At 36.5% G+C, this 24,626-nt stretch overlaps 1 protein-coding gene and 1 non-coding gene across 5 annotated transcripts in view; both read right to left on the minus strand.

Moving 5' to 3' along the window:
* LINGO2 (leucine rich repeat and Ig domain containing 2) overlaps positions 1–24,626 on the minus strand; it is a 1,403,193-nt gene that overhangs the window by 1,049,759 nt on the left and 328,808 nt on the right. The gene's annotated exons all lie outside the window — the stretch shown is intronic.
* Positions 6,692–6,750, minus strand: MIR873 (microRNA mir-873). Its single transcript, NR_162705.1, has one exon. It is a non-coding gene; the product is annotated as a microRNA mir-873 (primary transcript).

Here is a 24,626-nt window from a genome sequence, read left to right on the forward strand (position 1 = left end):
ATGTAACAAACATATGTAGTGTGCCTGTCATAGGTCCTGTTGACAAAATTTTCCCTGAGTGAACACACCACCCTACAGCTTAACTAAAACCATGAGAACATCACCAAGAAAATGTCCACGTCCTCACCTCTCAGAAAAGAAAACTGGAATTCACCTGCTGATATGTCAATTTTAATCTGAAAAATAAATAGAGAGATGATTACCTTGCTTTGACAGCAGGGACATCAAAAACATTCTGACTGGTTTGTCTCAATTTTTTTTTCTACTCTGCATTTTGAAAACTTACAGAACAGATGAAAAATTAGTACTACAGAGAATACTGTATGTTTATCTATATATTACATTACATATGCATATATATGTGACCTAGCTGCTCCACTTTTGATCCTGTTCCCTGTTCATGTGCTTGGGAAAGCAGCAGAAATGACCCAAACCCTTTGGCCCCTGCACCCATGTGGGAGACTGGATGAAGCTGCTGGCTCCTGACTTTGAATGGGCCCAGGCAGCCACTGTGGCTATTTGGGTGTGACCAAGTGGATGGAAGATCGATCTCTCAATCTCATTCTCTCTCTCTCTCTCTCTCTCTCTCTCTCTCTCTCTCCCCTTCCCTCTGCCCCCTCCTCTAACTCTGCCTTTCAAATAACTTAAAAAAAAATTTATGAAAATTGGTTGAATAAAGCACAAAAACAAGTCAAGCACTAGTTTGTCTCTCTGTTATTTGTTCCCTATAGTTTTTGTTGTAAAAATATTTTCCTCCTGATTATTTATTTCTTACAGTTTTTGCTGTGAAAATATTTTTCCTTCTGACGACTCTCAGTTGGATCTTTATTTTTCCAAGATAGATTGTATCTGGTAAACACAATCCAAAGATTATGCCCCCTATTATGTATCAGTGATAATTGTGTTTGATTAACCAATTACATCTCAGCTCTTCCTACAATTTGATCAGCAGTCCTTCTGATCAGCATGAAATAATCACTATCAGAGTGAATGGATGTAATTCAGAGTTTTGTTAATATATGGGGCTTTATTGTGGAAAAGTACATAATTTCTGTTGGGAATTTTGAAATGTTAAAAGTCATTTAAATGGGACATATATCTAGGTTTTATGAAAGGATCAGGACAGAATGCTCAATTAACTATCTGTGGACAAATCCAAAATTATAATTCAACTGTATTTAAAATTTCAGACATAAATAAGTTAATAATTTTGAACTAACTCAGAACTTGTTTTTCTTGTTAAAATGTACAAATATACATATTCATATTTAGGATCACATGGAACTGTTGAATTGAATAGCTAAATTTTTATGTAGTCAAAAGGCAGAGTTTCAAGGAAAGTTGGAGAGAGAGAGAAAAACAGAGAGAAAGAGAGAGAGAGAGAGAGAGAGAATCTTCTTTACATTGGTTTATTCCCCAAATGCCCACAATGTCCGGGGCTGGCTTGTATCAAAGCCAAGAGCCTGAGTTTTTCCACTGGGCAGCAGGGACCCAAACACTCAGGCCATCTTCTGCTGCTTTCCTAGGCACATTAGCAGGGGGACTGGATTGGAAGTGGAGCAGGCAGGACTTGAATTCATGCTCATATGGTATGCAAGTCTACTAGTCTGCAGCTTAACAAGCTGTGACACAATGCTAGGTCCTGTATAGCTAAATTTTGTTAACAATCAAGTATAAAAGCCCATCTCTGAAATAATGAATTTGAGGTGATAATTCCACCAGGAGAGATTGTCACAAGGACTCAGGTTGCTACAGAATGAAATGTAACAAATGTAAAAAAATGGATCTTTCTAATTGCAGAAATTTGTGTTTTTGAATAGGATGCTTATAGGTCTGGCACCTGAAGTTGCCATGCAGGCATTGGAATCATTATTTTTGGTCAGTACAAGCAAGTGCACTCTCCAAAGGATCTACAATGCTGTATAATCCAAATATTAATTGTATACTCTTTTATTTTGGTGATTCATTGTAGAAAAACAAGTGGGGGTAACTAAACAGTCTTTATTCATCATTTTTTCCTATAATGGGCAAATGAAAAATAAAAAAGTTTATTGTACATAATTATATATATCAGGAGAACAGCTGGGGTTCCTTAAATATGCTAACATTTTAAAAATAACCAAATGAATGAATTATGCTTGCTTCTAAGTTACTGATACAACTTTAGGTCAAACTCAGAAATAAAATACAGGGCAAAGAGAAGGAAACAATTCATTGTCAAAGGATAAGACACTTATATAAATGGCAACAATCTGGAATTATTTTAAAGACTTTCTAGCTAATATTTATTATTAGAATGGAAATGGAGACTCAACTGAATCCAAGCTAAAACTGTACCATGAAAAAGAAGTTTTGCTTTTTTTATGGCAGTTCTAAAATGGCATATGCCTAAAAATGGAAATTTGAAGAGCCAATTAACTCATATTAAGCAGGGATGTTTCACTTAATGGAGCTCAATTAAAATGACAGGGCTTCTCCACTGCATTTGAGGACAATGACAAATGAAACCTTAATTACATTCTTAGCTTCCAGGAAATAGTATATGCCACCATGCTTCTGTATAGGATATACCATACTTACTCATATAATTCCTTCTATTGCTTATTTCTTTTCCTTCCATTTTAAGGATGACATGTAGAGTTTTTTTTTGTTGTTGTTGTTGTTGTTGTTTTTTTTTTTTTTTTTTTTTTTTTTTTTTTTTTTTTTTTTTTTACAGTTTTTCTTTAAGTCTGTGTTTTCCTTTCTATATAACTTCCCAGATCTATTGTAAAGAGTTCAGGCCGGCGCCGCGGCTCACTAGGCTAATCCTCAGCCTTGCAGCACTGGCACACCTGGTTCTAGTCCCGGTCGCGGTGCCGGGTTCTGTCCTGGTTGCCCCTCTTCCTGGCCAGCTTTCTGCTGTGGCCCGGGAGTGCAGTGGAGGATGGCCCAGGTGCTTGGGCCCTGTACCCCATGGGAGACCAGGAAAAGCACCTGGCTCCTGGCTCCTGCCAGGATTGTTTTTGAAGCTCATGTAGGGGATCTTTGGAGATTTCATTTGGTATCCCCATTCCTTATAAATCCCCTGGTTTTCTCAGACAGTATTGGCCATGATAAAACCTTGCAAATTTTTGTTTTAATTCCAAGGAACAAGTTTCTCATCTCAACTCCAATATCTACTTCAGCAACTGAAACTTTATAAAGAGACTCATGGAGTGGATATTTCCTGATATCCCCACTTTAGATTTTGTTATATGAAAACTATTTCCATCATTACTAATTTCTTGTTTTTATATTTTTCTTATTAGAACTATCATTGAAATGACAGTGTGGGCTATAGGAAATGTGATCAAGAAAAATGTTCTTTAATCGCAGAGAAAATTATGTCGTGATAGGAAAATTGTGATCTATTGTTGGGATGTCTTTAATGCTTGTATTTTTTTTTTCAAATGTTAGTTAATAATTTTATTTTTAGATTTTGTTTTATTTATTTGATAGGTAGAATTACAGACAGACAGAGGGAGAGACAGAGAAAAAGGTCTTCCATCCATTGGTTCACTCCCCAGATGGCCACAACAGCCAGAGCTGAGCCGATCTAAAGCCAGGAGCTGCTTTTCGGTCTCCCATGTGGGTGCAGAGGCCCAAGCACTTGGGCCATCCTCTACTGCTTTCCCAGGCCATAGCAAAGAGCTGGATTGGAAGAGGAGCAGCTAGGACTTGAACCAGTGCCCATATGGGATTCCAGCACCACAAGTGGAGGCTTAGCCCACTACGCCATAGCACTGCCCTTTAAATGCCTGTACTAACTGGGGCCTTTAAACTTGATCATTTAAAACATCTCACTCAAACAATAATCAACAGTAACAACCATGTTTAGCAAATGTTCTCCTGAAACAAAGATGGGGGGACAGGATGCATTTCAATACAATCTATGCAAAAATAAAACAAACACAAATACTCAACACCATAGATTCCTATTACTGCTGTTTTCAACTATATCTTAATTTTGCCTTGTATTCATTTGAATTATAATTTAATTATAATTTATTTAAGAATAGTATAATTTAATAATCAAAAATAATAACTAGTATACCATAATCTTTTTTTACAGAATGCTGAAAAACAGCACTGTGCTAATGAAAAGTACCCAAAGACACTGAATCCTGTGCTGTGGAAGACAGTATGGAAAAGCCTCAGATATCTGAAAATAGATCTACCATATGATCCAGCAATCCACTCATGGAAATTTACCCAAACAATATGCAATCAGCATATGAAAGAGTTATCTGTACTCCCACATTTCTTGCAGCTCAATTTACAATAGCTAAGATATGGAATCAATCCAGATGTCCATTGACTGAAAACTGGATAAAGAAATTATGGCATATATACACTATGAAATACTACTCAGCAGTTAAAAAAAAAGAAAAAATCAAAACCTGTCTTTTGAAAGAAAATGGATGCAACTGGATACCATTATAATTAGTGAAATAAATCAGTCCCAAAAGACAAATACTATATGTTCTCCTGGATCTGTGGTAAAACATAGAGTACCTAAAAGATAATGTATAGGAGTGAAACTAATATTTGAGATTTGATAATTTTTTACAGTCTTTGCCTCTATTGTTGTGAGACAGTATTTTTTTCTTCATACTCTTTGTGAACTCTTTACTTACTGTAGGGTTAATCTTATACGTATAAATCAAACTGACAATAGATCTTTATAAAAATTAAGAGTGGAAATAGGAAGAGGGAGGAGGAAGAGGGTGGGAATGTGGCAGGAGGAGGGTAGGGTGGGAAGTATCATTGTGTTCCTGAATCTGTATAAATGAAATACAATCAATTTGCATAACTTAAATAAAATTTAAAAAGAAATTTAAAAAGAGAAATAGAAGTCAGAGTTCTTTCACTTTAAGACTGTAGATTACAGAATACTGCAGACTTTTACATTGAAGATCTAACATTTCAGAAACCAAAGAAATATTCACGAACAGGCTAACTCAGCACTGCTTTGCTTAAAGTAACACACAGCTGGGTAAGGGGCAAAGGAAAATCTAATGTATGATGTTGCATGAATATGCCCTGCCTTGCATGTATAGTAATATAGAGAGACCCTCTGCTTGTCAATTTCTATCCCAGAATCTGCTAGAATAGCTGTAAGGAGATGCTCAACAGAATTTTCTGTTGGGTTGAAGTAAACTAATATGTAAGTTTCATGTTATTCATTGATGTCCTGGAAAAGATACTGAAAGTATTTCCCTCTCTGGTTTTTAAAGCTCCCGTTACGCCAATTGTCAAAACTTGTCACTAGTCTTGGAAAACTGTCAGCATTAGGATAAATTACATGTTCCCTAAAAGTTGTTCTCACTTATGTTTGAGAGGTCAGTATTTATTATTAATAATAAAGAACAATGTTAGCCAATGAGTTGTTTTTAAAACAGAAGCATGTTCAAGGTGATGTATGCTATATTGCTGCATTCTGATATGATAAGCTTTTCAGAGTGCCAAGCTACTGGGAAGAGAATATAACCAACAGATAATTTTACATAAACCATATTCAAGAGCATAATCTCACAGGCAAGATAATCTATGAGTTCACATGTATGTGTGTGTGGAGGTGGGTATGACCTGAGAGTTATAACCACAGGTTGTGCTGACAGAAAAAGGAGTCCTATTGATCAGTGATTGAAAATAATTCTGTATGAAGAGGCATTTTCAACTGATAAAGTATTTCGCAGTATTTATAATTAAAATCAATTGCAGAAATCCTATAAATGAGCTACAAATGGGACTTCAATTGTAAAAGAAAGTAATATGTTGCTTTAGATTAGGATAAACACAAGAGGAAATGAAAGAGATTTGTACTATTAGTTTAAGTGTAAGGGATTTTATTGAGTGTTTTGAAGACAACATCTTCAGGAGTAAAGAATGAATACTGGTGGGAAGTTTCCGATCAGTATTATAGAATTCTTAATGAAAGTCTAGTCTTTAGGTATGACTCTGTTCATTATAGTTTCTACTACTCCCAAATGTAACATACACATCTTCAACTTTACACAATGAATAAACCCTTTGCTCAAAAGTTTTGTGTGATTTCATGAAAGGTTAGAGGTTTTATGATATCTGTATTACAAATGCTGATGCTAAATAAATATAGCTCATTAAACAATCCTGAAATATCAGAAACCATATAATTTGATATTAAATGGCAACATGTACAAAGGAAATATTTTGTTAGAAAAAAACATAAAACAATCTTCAACATTTATTTAGCTAAACTCCTGAGTGAATACAACCGGAAATGAAGTCCAAAGAGATATTAATATAATAGATATGAACACAATTTTAATTATTTTTATTGATATTCACTTTGCTGAATAATTTATGCCTTATAAAACCAAACAGAGTATAATTCAAAATGATTCTTATAAAATGTGTACTCAGCTTACAAGATGTAATCAGGACTTAGTCTAGAAGAGAAACATTCCCTTGGCTGAATTCAATACCTGAGGAGTTAATCAAGCAAATCTACCAGCACCCATTGAGTTGACAACTTGACCCTTGCCTAGGTGAATGAATTTGCGTTTCCTAGATTACTTTCTTGTTTACTACTTATACTCAAAATCTGGAGAAACTGACGAACACAGTAAGCACCAGTCATAGAATGTTGTCCATTGCAAAGCAGCAGAGTGAGCAGGAAGATTTGTGGGTGTTCCCGGGAACTCATCAGTCTCCTGTTCATTTTCAATAGGAGACTCACAAGTTCCTGCAAATGCACACAAACTTATTTTAAGCAGATGGTGATATTTCCTTCACTTCAATTGAATAGAGTAATCTGTTCCCCCTGGAGTGTCCTCAGCAGCTTGGCTGGTGCTTGTGATTCTTTCCCAACAGTGTAATGAGCATCCTGTTCACTGGTCAATTTCATTCATATATTCAACAATATTAATTCAGTATCTCCCAAGCCAGTTACTGCTCTTGTCTTGAGGATACAGTGGCACATAATTTCTTGCTTTATGGCAGTTCTATTGAACATTAGTCCAGTTTGCTTTCAATCATCTTGGGTCAAAACATCTGTCTCCACTGCCAAATAAGAAGCAGTTATGTTTAAATTTTCTTTTGTAATATCTGTTACATGTAGTGATCATGGTACAATGGGGGTAAACCTAGTAATGAAGACTGAATTCTATTCCTACTTCAGCTAACCCCTAGCAATATTTTCAATTCTAAACCATTTTACCTTTTATGGTTTCAGTTCTCTTACGTGTTAAATGATTATTTTCAATTATTTTGCCTTTCTTTCCATTTCAGATGCAATTGTCTGATTATGATAATAATTGAGAACATGATTTATCTTTTTTAATGAAATTTTTTAAATATTAGGTTCAGGAACCTATATATATATATATATATATATATAAAAGATATAATTGGTTACTAACATTTTTCAAACAGCCATCACATATGTTATTTTTCACATATGGAATTACATGATTAATTTGCTTTTTTAATTCCTTCTATCATTAAAACTGTTAGTTTAGGCTTCAATTTCTCCTTCAGATCTTAGGCCAATAAGACAGGCCCAGTTATGAAGGCAGAAAGTGAAGCAATCATCAAGGTGAATATTTGTTCAGTAGAAGGTATTACTCTTTGCAGCTTTTCTGGAAAATCATGCTATGGAAAATTCTACTTCTGTTGATTTGTTCAAATGGAAAAACAAATATCCTAGGGTCTTCTCTTCCTTTTGAAAAGCATGTGTATAAGCAATCATACTTGTGTGTGCACACAAACACACACACCTTCATGTTAAAAAAAAGGCCCACCATTTTTAAAATCTCATGCACTCATGCTGGATTCAATGCAGTAAACAAATTCCACTTTTTTTTTTTTTTTGACAGGCAGAGTGGACAGTGAGAGAGAGAGACAGAGAGAAAGGTCTTCCTTTTACCATTGGTTCACCCTCCAATGCGCTGGCGCACTGTGCTGATCTGAATCCAGGAGCCAGGTAATTCTCCTGGTCTCCCATGTGGGTTCAGGGCCCAAGGACTTGGGCCATCCTCCACTGCACTCCCGGGCCATAGCAGAGAGCTGGTCTGGAAAAGGGGCAACAGGGACAGAATCCGGCACCCCAACTGGGACTAGAAGCTGGGGTGCCGGCGCTGCAGGTGAAGGATTAGCCTAGTGAGCCGCGGCGCTGGCCAACACTTATTTTACTATCTGGATACTTTACTAAAATGCAGTCTGTAAATGCTTTACTGGGAAAGTTTAACTTTTAAGATCTATCTAGGAACTGAAATACATTTACTACAGAGTTTCGGGGCTGGCACTGTTGTGTGGCAGGTAAAACCACTGCTTGCAGTGTTGGCATCCCATATGGGCGCCAGTTCAAGTCCTGGCTGCTCCTCTTCTGAGTCAGCTCTCTGCAATGGCTTGGGAACACAGTGGAAGCTGGCCCAAGTCCTTGGGCCACTGAACACGCGTGGAGACCCAGAAGAAGCTCCTGGCTCCTGACTGGATCAGCGCAGCTCTAGCCATTGTGGGCATTTGGGGAGTGAATCAGCGGATGGAAGACCTCTCTCTCTCTCTCTCACTCTCTCTCTCTGCCTCTGCCTCTCCGTAACTCTGCCTTTCGAATAAATAAATGAAATCTTTTAAAAAATTAGTTTCTCAGGTTTTTGTCTTTCTTTTCTAAATCAAATTTTTTAATTAATTTATTTAAAGGGGAGGCAGAGATACAGAGAGAGAGAACGATTGTGATCAATGGAGACAGAAAAAAAAAAAAAACAGACAGAGAGAAAGAGCCCCCATACATTGGTTGACTCCCCAAATGGGTGCTGTGGATTTTCTATTTCTGTATGGGTCTCACTGTCAAGACATGACTTAATCTACTGTGTCTGCACATCACTGAATTAGGGAGGGAAGTTATTATATGATTCAAACAGGTACACATTTGTGTACCGGTGGAGCACTGCCTTAGAGCCACATTGAAATGAGGTGAGAAGAAAACCACAATCAGTGTGGCCTCAACTACACTGACTTGTGATGCTCAAGTGGCTGGGTGGAGAAGACATTCTTCAAAAGGACCTGGAGGCAATTACTAGTGTGGCACATGAGTTTAAAGGACATTAGAACATTTTCCCTTTACTGTCTCTTATGGCCACAGAAGGTAATAGATCTCCTGTCCCTGAATAACACCCCCACTACATGGCAGGATTAACATCGCTATCTATCCACATAATTCATATACCACAAAGGTTACTTTCTATTAAAGTCTTCAATTAAAATTTCCATTTAGCATATAAGCCAGTAAGAGTACATCCAATTATACCCAAGGAATAAGAATTCTCCAGGTAGAGGCACTATCCTAAATTTTCCTGTAGCTTTTATACCTGCAAACTCTTCAGTAGTTAACAAAGCCAGTTATATGTTGAACAGTATATTAAATTTATATCTTAAATAAATAATAAATCATTAAAGAAAAATTATCAAAACAGTTTTCTTTTTTTTTTTTTTAAGGCAGAGTTAGATAGTGAGAGAGAGAGAGACAGAGAGAAAGGTCTTCCTTTGCCATTGGTTCACCCCTCAATTGGCTGCTATGGCCAACGTGCTGCGGTCGGCGTGCTGCGCTGATCCAAAGCCAGGAGCCAGGTGCTTCCTCCTGGTCTCCCATGCGGGTGCAGAGTCCAAGCACTTGGGCCATCCTCCACTGCCCTCCCAGGCCACAGCAGAGAGCTGGACTGGAAGAGGGGCAACCGGGACAGAACTGGCGCCCTGACCGGGACTAGAACCCGGGATGCCGGTGCCACAGGCGGAGGATTAGCCTAGTGAACCACGGCACCAGCCCCAAAACAGTTTTCAAAAGAATGTTATGATGTAGTGGATGAAGCTGCTGTTTGTGATGCTGGCATTCCATATGGCTGCTGGTTCAAGTCCTGGCTACTCCAATTCTGATATAGCTCTCTGCTGATGTGACTGGGAAAGCAGAAGATGGCCCAGCTACTTGGGTCTCTGCACCCACATAGGAGACCTGGAAGAAGATCCTGGCTTCTGGCTTCAGCCTGGCTCAGCCCTGCTGTTGCAGCCATTTGGAGAGTGAACCAGTGGATGAAAGATCTCTCTGTCTCTCCCTTTCTTTCTGTTACTCTTTCAAATAAAGAAATAAATAAATAAATCTTTTTTAAAAAACAGTAAGTTGGTGGACAAGTAAACATACTACAATCCTCTCCCTTAACATGTTTGCATTAAATATTTAGTTTATTGTGTCAAACTCACATCACAGACTTCATATTTGCAAAAATGACTAAAAGAAACATTAATCAGGAGGCCAGTGCTGTGGCATAGCAGGTAGAGCCACTGCCTGAACTGCCATCTTCCCATATGGGCATCAGTTCGAATCCCAGATGCTCCACTTCTGATACAGCTCTCTGCTGTGGCCTGGGAAAACAGTGGAGGACATCCCAGGTCCTTGGACCCCTGCACTCGCATGGAGACCAAGAATAAGCTCCTGACTCCTGGCTTCAGATCTGCTCAGTTCCAACAGTTGCAGCCATTGAGGAGTGAACCAGTGGATGGAAGACCTTTCTTTCTCTCTCTCTCTCTCTCTCTCTCTCTCTCTCTCTCTCTCTCTCTCTGCCTCTCCGTATCTCTTACTTTCAAGTACATAAATTATAAAATATTTTTAAAAAAGCATTAAACAGAGATAAATTATGTAGGTTAGTTATTATTCTTTCACTTTAATGTTGAAATACCGAAGTTAGAAAAGGCTTAATAAAAGAAAAAAGCTGAAGAATACCAAATTACTGTCTAATAGATTAGTCATACACATTTATTAATAATATTGATATTAAAACTAACTGTGGTAGTTCATGCTGAGTATAGTTTCTATTCCTATGGAACTTCTTCCAATATTCACTATAAAAGACATCATTCCTTGTCACCATTACAGCCATCTGCCAACAAAATTTATCTGTTATTTATCATAAATAATGAAAGAAATTATGTAAGTGATACTTGTGCAATTCATGAGGTTACAATGAGAAAAACAAAAAATAAGACATAGTAAACAATATAAGTATTTTTAAATATATAGCAAATTTTCAATTTTTTATTAACATTAATATTTCTTTTTTTCTAACTACCCTATTCACATCATGACCCTGGTTGTTGACAAGCACTTTCTATACACATTCCAGTTTTTGAAAAAACAAAATAAAGTACAAATAAAGTACAAATCTATGATTTGTTTATCAAATTACCACATTCAGAAAAAATGTACTGAGTGGTTAAGACAGGTTGAGATAATTGTCCACTTCAAAATGTGTCTTCCATGTTATATTCTAACAACATAACCTATCAAGGTATTTGAATGGAATTGTGGAAAGTAGATAATCTGAAATATTGTACGATGCTCCAAGAGGTCAAGTTCTAGGTTGATTTTTCCTCACATTTTCATAGTGACTGGAAATAATTCCATAGACTAAAAATATCCTGTGAATTCAATGATAAAATATGATTTTACTGGGACCACCACTGTGGCATAATGGGTTAAGCTGACACCTACAGCACTGACATCCCATATGGGTACTGGTTCGAGTCCTGGGGGCTTCACTTCCGATCTAGCTCCCTGCTAATGCATTTGGGAAATCAGCAGAAGATGGCCCAAATACTTGGAACCCTGCACCCACATGGCAGACCTAGACGAAGTTCTTGGCTCCTGGCTTCAGATTGGCCCAGCTCTGGCTGCTGGAACCATATGGAGAGTGCCCCAGCAGATGGAAGATCTCTCTTTCTCTCTTTCTGTCACTTTCTCTTTCTCTGTAACTCTGCCTTTCAAATAAATAAATAAATCTTATTTTTAAAAATGAATTTATTCATTTATGCTTGCGAAGATACTTCTTTGACATTAAGTTTACAACTGTAAGAAATATACATCAATATATAATTGTATTTCTTTTGCCTATTTCTGCCACTGTACTTGAAAAAAGAACAGATTTTACCAACTATAGCCATATATTTAATTGATAAGCTATTTTTATACAACCAACAAAAATAATATACATAATTTAAAAGAAAACCAAGTCAATAAGTAAAGAGCAATGATATAACTTAAAAGATAACTTCTCTTGATATACATTCATTGAAAATGATTAAGCAAACTCAATAGCCTTTACCATTTGGTATAAGAAAAAAATAGTAATTTTCATTTTGTCAGATACTCAAGTTTCAATGCTGAGTCATAATAGCCCTATTAAATATTATATCCAATAATGTTCCTTAGACAGTCTTTAATTGGTTCTAATTTGGATGAAGAATGTTATGCTAGTGCAACAGTGACAGGAATAGTTAAAATTTAATTAATATCAAACTTTCAGAAAAATAATTGATTCTTAAAGTATTTCATGAAGTAAACTCATTATTTTTCCAAGAATTTAAATGTTTTTAGCTTTTTAAGCTGTTTTTGAAAATCAGAGATGTGGTGCTTCCTTCATCCACTGGTTCACTCCCCCAAATGCCTACAATATAAAAGGCTGGGCAGGGGCCCAAACCACAGAAGCCATGAGCTCAATCCATGTTTCCCATACGGGTGGCTGGGGACCAAACTGCTTGAGCTATTATCTACTGCATCCCACAGTTTGCATCACCAGGAGACTGGAATAAGGAGCTGGAACCAGGACTGGAACTCAGGTACCAGGCCGAATAACTGCCTCATTTTAAAAAGTGACTGTGGTGATAATGAGAAATGTTTTTTTTTTTTTGCACATTTTTTGCACATTCTACCTGTCTTCTAAATGGAAATATAGCTTATACATTCGTAAAGATACAAATATTTAAAAATACAAGGGAAAATGAAAGCATCTCTTCAGAACTTCCCTTTTCTCTCCAAAGCAACTGCAATCCTGAAAGCTGCAATTCTTAACCATTTCCAGTTAATCTTTTTGTTGTCCCCAATGAGTATGAGGAGTTCTTTCTTTTCTTCACTGCATGGAAAAGGGCCATACTACCCACTGAATCCTGAAAATTATTTTTCTCACTTCTCAAATACAACGGCAATCTTTTCCTGTTGGAACAACTGGCTCTGCTTTTAATGGATAGTTCATATCCAATGACATAGATAAAATCGCTAACCATTTTCCCATCAATGGCTAATTTTTCCCCTGTTTTGGACTGATTATTTTTATGGACTGATTATTTCTTGAAAAAGTTATATGCTTTTTTTTATTCTAAATTGCTAGCAAGCAATCAACTGCTTACTTGAAGGGCAATTTGCATTCTTAACACAGAGAACACCATTGATAATTTATTTCTGCTCTTGACAACACTGCATATTAGCATTTTTTTACTTTTACATTTTTAGGGGAAAATAATATCTTATATTTTTACTTTTTCTGAATAAAGAATAAAAGTGTATGTGTGTGTTTCTTATTGCTTTGGCTACTTATATGTTGTTAGTTCTATAAATAGTTACATAATTAGTTATATAATTGAGTTATTAATATTTTTAAATTATATTTGTTTATTTTGTATTAATTTTGGCTTCTTATATTTATCATGGATAATAAAAAACTTGTATTTTATGTTAAAAATCAAAACATTCTAGCTCTATGCTTAAATATAACTTTATTTGTGATGTCTGTCACTATATAAACAATTTATAATGCTTATATAGTTAAATATATCAATCATTTCTTTTATGATTCTAAATTAAATTTCCTGATTGCTAATAACTTTCCTACCCAAATATTACAAAAGTAGGCTCTTTTCTCTTCTTCTTTAAATTTACTTTTACAATTATGTATTTCATTTCATGAGAATTAACTTTTTATATAGTAGAAGTAATAGTACTTGTTTTTGCTAATGAAGCCAGTTGTGCCAACCTTCTAAAAAATTTTACCTAAAAGTATGTAATTTTTTTATATGACAGTATTAGCATTTTTAATTATTTGCCAGATTAAGTTTATAATTTCTTTTTTATTTTCCTAATTAAAAATAATATTTGTGTATATTTATCACGTACAAAATGTTTTTGGAATTATGTATACATTAGACAATGGCTAAATCAAGCTAACCACATACTTTCCCTTAGTAACAACACCTACAATATACCTAGGAAATCAACCCAAGTGTTCTACATGAGTGGCAGGAATCCAATAACTTGAACTATATCCACTGCCTCCCTGGGTCTACAGTGGCAGGAAGATGAAATTGGGAGCTAGAAACAGGTATCAAACACAGGGACTCAGATATGTCATGAGGGCATTTAACTGCTAGGTCAAATGCTTGTCTCTTGAATATTCTGAAAGTTATCTCTCATTGAAATTACATCTGTCACGTTTGCAAGTATAAGTACATTAATCTCTTCCTTAATCCTCTATTTTGTTGAATTTGTCTGTTTTTCTATCGTTGCAACTATTCCAAAAGTCTTTCTTTAACACAGATGTACCAAGGGATTTCTAAAAGGTCGTGGAAGAAATTAAATCAAAAGATAATTTTAGGGTGGCTGATGTGGTTCCTCAAGTTAAGCCACCAGTTGGGATGCCAGCATTCCATATACAAGCATCTGGGTTTCAGTTTAATCTCTCCTTCTTATCCTGCTTCCTGATAATGCACCATGGTAGGCTGCAGATGATGGCTCAGTATTTGGGTGTCCACCACACTTGTGAGAGAACCAGATGGAGTTTCTGGTTCCTGACTTTGGACAGGCCAAGCCCCGGATAGTTCAGGTAGTTAGGAAGTAAATAACATGTGGAAGATCTCTCTCCAACTCCCTGCTCTTTCAAATAAATTTTTAAAATAATTCTTAAATGGATTTTGATGCAATTTTTAAAACTCAAGTATAATTTTTCATAACATACATTTTCTATGACCTTTTTGAAGACATTTTTACACAGTCACTATTTAAAATTTGCTGAGTTGAGTATCAGTTATGAAGTAATTGCAATGATTAAAGAGAAATTCTGATGGTCTAAAGGACAATAGAATTTTAAGAAAAAAATACAGATTTGATAGATTCTACCATGAAGTGAGAACTGATAGAAACTAAGGAGAACCAAGAGTGACATCTAGAGCCCTCACATTAATAATTGGATGAATATTGATGCTGCGTAATATGGGATAATTATAGCATATTTGAGAATAAAAATACTTACCAGTCATTTGGCACAAAAATTTAACATGAATGCTAGTCTTCTACATGAAGATACTACAGAGATGGCTAAAAATAAATAAATAAATAAATATAAATACATATATTTATCCCAATTTTAGGAAATATCTAAGCTAGAGATATATATTTGGGAATAATCAATGTAAATGGATAATGAAATGCATAGATGATTATAAAATGGTCAAAGGCAAATATAAATAGTACTTATATTTACGAGGCAGACAAAGGAAGAGCTTTCAAGAAAGGACATTCAGCAGAGAAGAACAGGACATGCAAAAAAAAGTGTAGTATGGAAGCCAAAAAAGCTAGCTTTCCCAGAGGAAGGACATATTCCTTTCTTTTTCTTTTTTTTTTTTTTTTTTTGACAGGCAGAGTTAGACAGTGAGAGAGAGAGACAGAGACAAAGGTCTTCCTTCTGTTGGTACACCCCCCCCCAAATGGCCCCTATGGCCAGCACGCTGCGCCAATCCAAAGCCAGGAGCCAGGTGCCTCCTCCTGGTCTCCCATGCGGGTGCAGGACCCAAGCACTTGGGCCATCCTCCACTGCCTTCCCACAGCAGAGAGCTGGCCTGGAAGAGGAGCAACCGGGACAGAATCCGGCGCCCCAACTGGGACTAGAACCCAGGGTGCCGGCACCGCAGGCGAAGGATTAGCCTAGTGAGCTGCAGCGTCAGCCCAGGAAGGACATATTCCAACCATACGATGAGGTATGTAACTTTACTGATATCCATATTAGCCATATATAACGTCTAAAATTTAGAGTATTTTTCTAATATTCAGTTCCAAAGATGAAATCAAATTTGAGTTACTTGGTAATTGCTACCCATATGGTATGTGTGGCTTTATTTTAGTTCATGTTTTCCTCTAACTGTATTAACTGAGAATATTCTCCAAATCTGTTATGAATTTGATCGTATGTACCACTATTTTGGAGCCAAGACAGATGTGACTATTTATGCACAAGATGTCAGCTAGAATATGAGCAAGAAATTTCATGAGAATGTTGGCATACAATTATGTAACAAGTTGCATATAAACCTGTATTATTTCTGTATAATGGTGGACAATTACTTCTCTGTACTCAAGTGCTACAACAAATAAGAATGAGGTAAAAAGTATGCAATAGAATCTTTGGTAGAATGCCATGTGGCAAGGCAAAAAAAAATACACTTATGGTATAATCAGAAAGATATAGATTAGAATTCCGGTTGAATTTCTCTGAGACTCATTTTGTTTATATGCCAAATGATGATATCTGTGTAATATTAATTTAATTACATACAGTATCTTGGAGATTTAAATAATGTCATTATCTTGCCCAACCTCTTACATTTAACAAATACAAGTACATATAATCTGTAGAAACAAATCCTCTTCTCTTTTCTGTGACATACCTAAGGCAATTTAAGAAAGGAATTCATCAAGATGGTTTTATAAATTAGTGCCTGGAAACTTCAAATAACTAACGTGAATAACTCTGACACATCATTTGAATTCATTAGCAGTTTATAATCCAATAAATGCTTGAAGGTATTAGTGGATGGTGAGGAAGTCCAAAAGAAATTTTCCATGAGAAAGTAGAGACATAGGGAAAGAGGGATGTTGGTTGGTTCTATCTTTCTATTTTAAGATTGATGTGTTGAAACATAGCTTTATCTACAGCTAGCATCAAACCTTCACACATAATTTGTACCCTATCAGCATGAAATGAAACTCATCCCCATTAATAACTGGACCTATCTATATCAATACATAGAGGATAAAGATAACAGAGAGAAAAGACAAAAATGTGGTTTTGGCTTGGGTGGTAGAGGAATGTTCTACTAATGTTCTACTAATGTTCTACTAATATATATGACAGAGATAATACTAATTGTACACACCAAATCATGCTTTTTTTTTTTTTTTTTGAGGCCAACAGAAATCTATACTTTCCAGCCCCCTTTTTGTGACTATATGATGTTTCTTGGTCAATTAAAGTTAGGTGGAAGTTATATGCACCAATTCTAGACTGAAGTAATAAAAATAAACTTTCTAATTTTCTGGTATTGCTCTACCCTTTTTCATCTGCATATCATTGTTGAATTGGTGAAGTGTGTGCATTCTTGAGCTGCCTGGCTTTGAATTCTGGCTTGGTACTTTCCAACATCTATATGATCTTCTATAACTAATTTCCTCTTCTGTAAAAATGGAATTGTCTCTACATTATAGCAGTGGCAAGGGCTGATTTAAATAACATGTATAGAGATAATATATATATATACACACATATATATAAATTATAAATTAGTTCCTCATCATTGGAAATTTTCAAAAGAGTTGAATAATGACTCATTGTGAGAGTAAGAAAATGATTCTTTCCATAGATGGAAGGGTAAAACAAATGACCTGTAAGAATCCTTCAAAATCTACATTTCTAAGAGTTTATATACCTTTGCCATTCCCTGAAGGTATGTTATATTTAAAACTACCTTTCACAGGAATAGAATTATCTTGTAATGACTAAAAATCTACTTTGAATAATCCTTAAATAATTCATCAAACTTGATTGATAACACAATCGGCCAAATCACTATGTATGAAAAAGATACTTGGTAAAACTTTCTGTAAGTTATCATTGCAGAATGATTGGAAAGATAATGAAGTTTTCAGATAAGACATTCAATTACCCCAACAAGCCCATAGTGAAAACATAATGGTAAAGAATAGTGTGAGTCAGTTTACTGACACAGGCACTGGCAGTTCACGTTAGATTTGTCACTCACTGTTGAAGAATGAGGTAAGAATGTCTAGGGTGAAAATGGTGGTGGCAGCAGCTGAGGCCTCTCTGGGCTTCTAAGTAAGCCCCACCCACAAGTGAGCAGCATGTGTCCTGTGGTGTCCATAGCAAGGAAGAGAAGGAGGAGGGCGGCTCAGCTTGTGTGTGGAAGGCCCTCACCTGCTTCCTCACACTTTCCAAAGTGCACGTGAGAATGCTGAATGTCTTCCTGAAGCCACACAGCAGACAGCATAACACAGAGTCTCAAGTGCATCACCTACCCCTATCTCCATCTCAGGTCCTAGTCCTTTCTCTGGGAAGATGGCAACCAATCTGTACTCCACAACACTCATGTGAATCCACTTTCAATTGGCTATGAAGACGAATAAAGAGAATTTGAACCTACACACGCACCAGGGACCGCAGTGCTGATTTCACCATTACTCTGCATGTGAACCAGAAAAGAATAAGCTAACCTCCTTACTTGTGCCAAATAATGACTTTATACTGATTTTCCATCCCTTTTTTTCTGGTAGGAATGGCTTTCCTGACTTAAACTTAGGGAAAGAGAGAGGGAAAAAAAGAGAGAGAATGAATATGAAATATTACAACTCTATTTTCCTGAATAGGAGGTCAAAGATGTATATCAACAGTGTCTTCAGCCCAACTTTATTTTCTCTATCTTATGGTATCAAGGGGAAATACGGGTTAATGGGAATACCAGACAAATCATAATTAATAGACACCCTTTTTCTTTAAGTTTGTTTTTAAAATGATAAATTTGATTATATTTATGGGAACAAGAATTGCTTTTTTGCCAAATAAAAATTTTACTTTTGACTTTCTGAAATGACACAATATTGAACAATTAATAGGCAAATTCCTACTTTAAAAGTCCTTTATTGACATCTTTTATGGCTGGGACAGTGGCAAGATGGCATAACAGGGCCTGGGTGTGGCTGGGTATAGAAATAAGAAAAGACACATGGAAGAAGGTAGGAAAGTCGGTTTTGCATTACTCATGTCGCCCCTCTCCCAGGCCAAAGTAGACTCTGGAAAGATGTGCTGTGATTTACAGGAAGGAGAGGCAAGTAAGTACCAGACTTTGCCTCAACTTCTTAGATATTGGTTCCACCTCAGCAAAATCCAGCCTCCATGGCCTCAGACTCTGTTCTAAACTTCCAGGCCTACCCTGGTGCGAGGCTGGATCCTGCAGATCACTAACAAAACAAGTATGTGAGGTAATAAATATGCTAATTATCTCAATTCAGTGGTTCATCATGTATACAACTTTCCAGATAGCACACTGGACATGAAAAATAAAAATTTTATTACTCAAATAAAATAATTAAAAGGAAAAATCTCTTATGAATGTGGATACAGTAAACTGGCAATGATTATTAAACGAAGTAACTTCATGCACACAGTAAATTTGCAGCAGATGTGCATTGCTTTCTAGATGGTCAACTAATATCAAATACAGAAAGGTACATCAGTAAAAATCAGGTCAACAAGTCACCAGTGTCACAGAACAGCAACCAGAAAATTGAGAATGTGATTCAAAAATAAACAATGAAATTCTAAACCTTGTTATTGTGACCCATTAATTTTGTTTCCACAATAAAATGAACATCAGAAATGTAAATGGATACAAAATCTGTATAAATAACTACCTAATCCTAAAGAAGTTTTCTTATTGTGAGTACAATATGCAAGACAATATAAGTCATTGTTAAATCAAAACACTTTTATTCTTTAATTCATTCAAAGTATGTGGTCCTCCTCAGCAGAAAATGTTCCCTTATGTTTGTTTATATCTCCTAACTCACTATTGGGTACTATTCAGGACACACCGACACTCATCTAAGCAAATTCTATAAGTATTGACATACTGTGTACTAATGCTGAGTAACATTTTATTATAATCAACACCATCAGACAATTTTTCCAGATTTCTATTTCTTGTGTGCTTGCTGGTTATATGCACTTCCTGATTCACTGTGATCTATAGATCATGGTACTCATTTCTATTAAGACAATCTGCATAATTACATGTTCACATAAGTTAAAGACAAAAGTCAGAAAAGAGGAAACGGCAACCCTGGCATGAAATGATATGTCCAGGGCTGGCGTGGTGGTGTAGCAGGTAAAGCACCACCTGCAGTGCCAGCATCCCATGAGGGCACAGATTCAAGTCCATGCTGCTCCACTTTTGGTCCAGCTCTCTGCTATGGCCTGGGAAAGCAGCAGAAGATGGCCCAAGTCCTCGGGCCCCTGGACCCGCATGGGAGACCTGGAAGGACCTCCTGGCTCCTGGCTTCAGATAGGTGCAGCTTCAGATGCTGCGGCTATTTGGGAATTGAACCAGTGGATAGAAGACTTCTCTCTCTCTCTTTCTTTCTTTCTCTCTCTCTCTCTGCCTCTGCCCCTCTGTAACTGCCTTTCAAATAAATAAATAAATGTTAAAAAAATGAAATGTTCATGAAAAGAATGTGATTGATGTCTTTGAGAATGGACGTGGCTGATCATAGCAAGAGTAATAAAAGCGGGAAGAGAGTAGCATAGAGTTTAAGGTAGATTACAATAGAAAAAAGTTTTAAATTTTATTTTATTATTTTTTGCAAGTGGTGAGGGAACTGATCAACAGAAGTATTAGGTGCTATTGAGAGGTAGCTGTAAATAAATTTGGATTAGCTGTCTTTTATCACAAATGACTTAGTAGGCAATAGGGAGCAAGTGGGCAATTTCTAGTAGGTAATTTCTGAATATTGGTGTGAGATGATCACAGTGGTAATTGATAAGATACTCTGAAAGAAACAGACCGCATATATGAGAGCAGGTACACAGGATCAGAGGCCCGTTAGGAAGCTACAGCCATTGCATTGAAGTAACATTAGCCCTGGAAGTAATATTAGCAGGAAGTAACATTAGCCCAATTTGAGTCAGTGTTAATGCCATTCAGTGTATGCTGAAATTAAGTGATAAGAATTAATGTCAAACTGTTTATGAATATTCAGGGAATGAAAAAGCAGAAATACATTGTGGGGAGCAACTCGGACTAGACTAAGTTACTCGGATTAAGACTTATTCTATGCATCTGCTCTCCCACAATATGGTGCTGGGAGAGGAGTAAACAGCTTCTACGCAGCTGCCTCTCGCCAACTTGATAACCTGCAGGAGCTGATCCTGCTCCTGATTGGAGGAGAGCAGCGTACTCGGCGTGTGGGTAGCAGAGTTGGGATTGGTGGAAGAGGACTATAAAGGAGGAGAGAGACAACATGCACCGGGAACATCTAAGGGGAACACCTGAGGAACATCTGAGCAGCCCCCTAGAGAGCCGGCCGGCGGTGTGCCACTCCCTCGCGGAAGGGGGGAAAGTGGCAGGGGGAACCGCCCTTCCACAGAGGTGGAAGGGTCGGTAGCCAACCCGGTAAGAACCAGCAGCAAACCCGGGGAGGGCCGAGCAGACAAAAGAACAGTGCAGGGTCCTGTGTCCTTCCTCCACGAAGAGGGGGAGCGACAATACATGAGAATTTTCCCATCAGGATAACCAGGAAAATGAGGACATGTTTGATAGGGACTTATGGGAAAGGAATAACTGCTGGAAAAAACTACATTCAAGATGCCTCTAGAACTTCTGAAAGTGGCCTTAGATATCTGAAAATGAAGGTTAGTAATTGGGTAGGATCAACAAGTAAGAGAGAAATGACCACCTACAATAGGAAGGATTTGTTCAAGTGAGAAAGGGAAAATCTATGAGAAAAGAAGATTCAAGGATACAGGTTTTACCATGGACATGAAAACAAATTTAAGATATAGTTGTAGAATAGATGCTGATTTCCAATTTATTAATCTTTTTATATTAACCTCTTACAAAAAACATTACTTTTCCAATCATGGAAGACTGTACACACAAACATGCACACACCCTACTTTTCATATTGGCTGAACTGCTTTTGAGAATATCACATGATACACAGTCATGTGCCACATAACAACATTCCTTCAACTATGGATTATATGTGTGGTGGTAGTCTCTTAAGATTATACTAGAACTGAAATATCCTATTACCTGTGATACTGTAAATGTCATAATGTCAGAGTGCAACCCACTAATAGCACATTTTATGTTGATGCTGGCATAACACAACCTAATGTACTGCCAGCCATGTAAACGAACGCACACAAAATTATGTATAGTACATAGTAATTAATAATGATAATAAACAGCTATGTCACTGGTTTATGTATTTGCCAGACCGTCTTTTAAATCTTTATTTTGGAGATCATTCCTTTACTTACTAGAAGTTTTAAAAAGTTTACTGTAAAACTGTGTTCTCTGTTACCTTGGGAGCAACGTCATCCATCTCATGTTTACTGAATTTGCTAATTACACTAAGAGGTCAAACTGAGTGTGACTGATCTACACTATCTAGGTTTGCATAAATATATTCTATGTTTTTACAATGACAAAATCTTTTAATGATGTAACTTCAGAAAGTATCTTTGTCATTAATTGACATGTGACTTTACCTTATGCCAAGTGGCCGACAAGTGTACTGACGAGGTTCTATAGAAAACAAGAAGCAGATTCTGGTGACATCACTTTATTGTAGTGGAATTGAGCTGCTGTGACTAGGACATCAAATTTTATACGACTGATTATTTCTTCAATAAGGATTATTGTTCTCTCAAGTAAAAAACAATGGTATTGGAGAAAACAAACAAAAATATCAGTTTATCCCCTTTCATTACCTTAATAGAAGTTCAATAAGTCACTTATGTTCAAAGGAGCAATAATTTAGGACAACATGGAAAGCAAACTTTAGAGTACAGAAAAGAAAAAAAAATACTATGAACGACAATTCACAGAATGAATATGTGTGCTTGAGACTTGGGGAAAAACAAAAGAAAAGTAATGAGTAAAAATAGTTAATTGGGGCCGTCATTTAACCTAATGGTTAAAATGCATGCATTCTACATCAGAGTGCTGGGTTCAATACCCAGCTCTGGCTCCTAACTCTAGTGCCCTATTAACACAGACTCAAGGTGATGGTTCAAGTAATTGAGTTCTTGCCATCCACATTGAAGAAGACATGGATTGAGTCCTCAGGTCCTTGCTTCAGCCCACTCTAGTCCTAGCTGTTGCAGGCATTTGGGGAAGAAACCAGTAGATGGGATCTCTCTCTCTCTCTCTCTCTCTCTCTCATCCCTTCTTTTCGTCTCCCACCAAATAAAGGAAACATTTAAAATGCAGTCAGTTTATATTCAGAATCTACTGTACAAGGATTCATAAGTAATTTGTTTTCAAATGAAACTTGTTCTGCAAAAACAGCATGTCAATTATTTTAATCAGAGAGAACAATTTCATATGATAAGGCTCCTCTTTAGCATGGGCTACAAAGATACTGAAACTCAAAGTTTTTGCTAAATCACAGAAATTATATGGTTATACTTGTTAATACCCCCTGTTCTCTATTCATTTAGTATGTTTTCTCTAACTGTCTTACAGAATAGATGCTTTAGGTTGCAATCCAACTTAAGTCCTTTAAAAAAGCAAGTAGGGCAGGAATAACAAATTAACATACGGATAATTTTTATCTGGGTCTGTTTATATTATATGTATCTACCCAGATAATTCTGTTTTTCAAACCATTCATGCATATTATTTTTTCCTTATGCAAATACAATATTACTGATTACACTACTATATTCTGTCTGATGGGTGTGTCACATGTAGTAATCTTTCACAGCAAGACATGCAATATGGAATTTATTTTAATGAAGACAAATGCTGCTGGCACATATCACTGATATCATATCATGCCAAAAGAATTTATCTAGTATTTATGTACTAATGTTTTTTTCCAGTTTAAGTAAAATCAACATAGTTGTCTCAGAAGTAACTATTCTATCATTACAACAGTGAAAAGAATATAAAGTAATTCTATAACACAGATAATCAGTTTTCTCTGATTTCTGCACAGCATATTGGTAATAGGTTTCTTTAAAAAAATACAATACAGTGATTACTGAGTGTTAAGTGTGTGATTGTCTATTGCCTACATTTGCAAAGAACAAATGGAGTATTTAAACTATCATGCTCCACCGACTCTTGATTTCAGAGCAATAACTATAAACGTATGTCAGTGTCTTGGCCTTCAATATCAAGGCTCATGAATGCACTGCATCTGCTGAATTCAGTCCCATAAAGTTAATTTACTCTCATTTCCTGTCAACATTCTCTCCAACTATGAGTAACTACACCACCTGAAGAGACCACAATCAATGGCAAGGAATTGGAAGTTTCTAAAGAGAACTACAACTTCAAATGAATTTGAAACTCTGATGCAGGCAAATGAGACGTTTACTATTTAGGAGTGAAAAATGTGTGTGGTTGCTGGTTGCTTTATTTTCGTTTCAAAATTCAGAGAGCATGCTTTCTACCAAATTATTCACTGACAGCAGTAATCAACAGAAAGGCAATGAAATAATACTGCAACAATCAAGAACATAAACCAGAAGAAGCAATCAGTTCTATATGGCACATTTTAAAAATTCATTCATTCATTCATTTGAAAGAGAAACAGAGAAGGAGGGAGAGACCTCTTTCATTTTCTGATTCCTTCCCCTCTTACCCGGCTGCGCTAAAACAGACAAGTTTAGACCACACTGAAGCCAGGAGCCAGGAACTCAATCTGGGTTTTACACATGTGTGGCAGGGGC

Source organism: Oryctolagus cuniculus, chromosome 1 (assembly GCF_964237555.1).
Source record: "Oryctolagus cuniculus chromosome 1, mOryCun1.1, whole genome shotgun sequence".
In the NCBI taxonomy this organism is placed as follows: Eukaryota; Metazoa; Chordata; class Mammalia; order Lagomorpha; family Leporidae; genus Oryctolagus; species Oryctolagus cuniculus.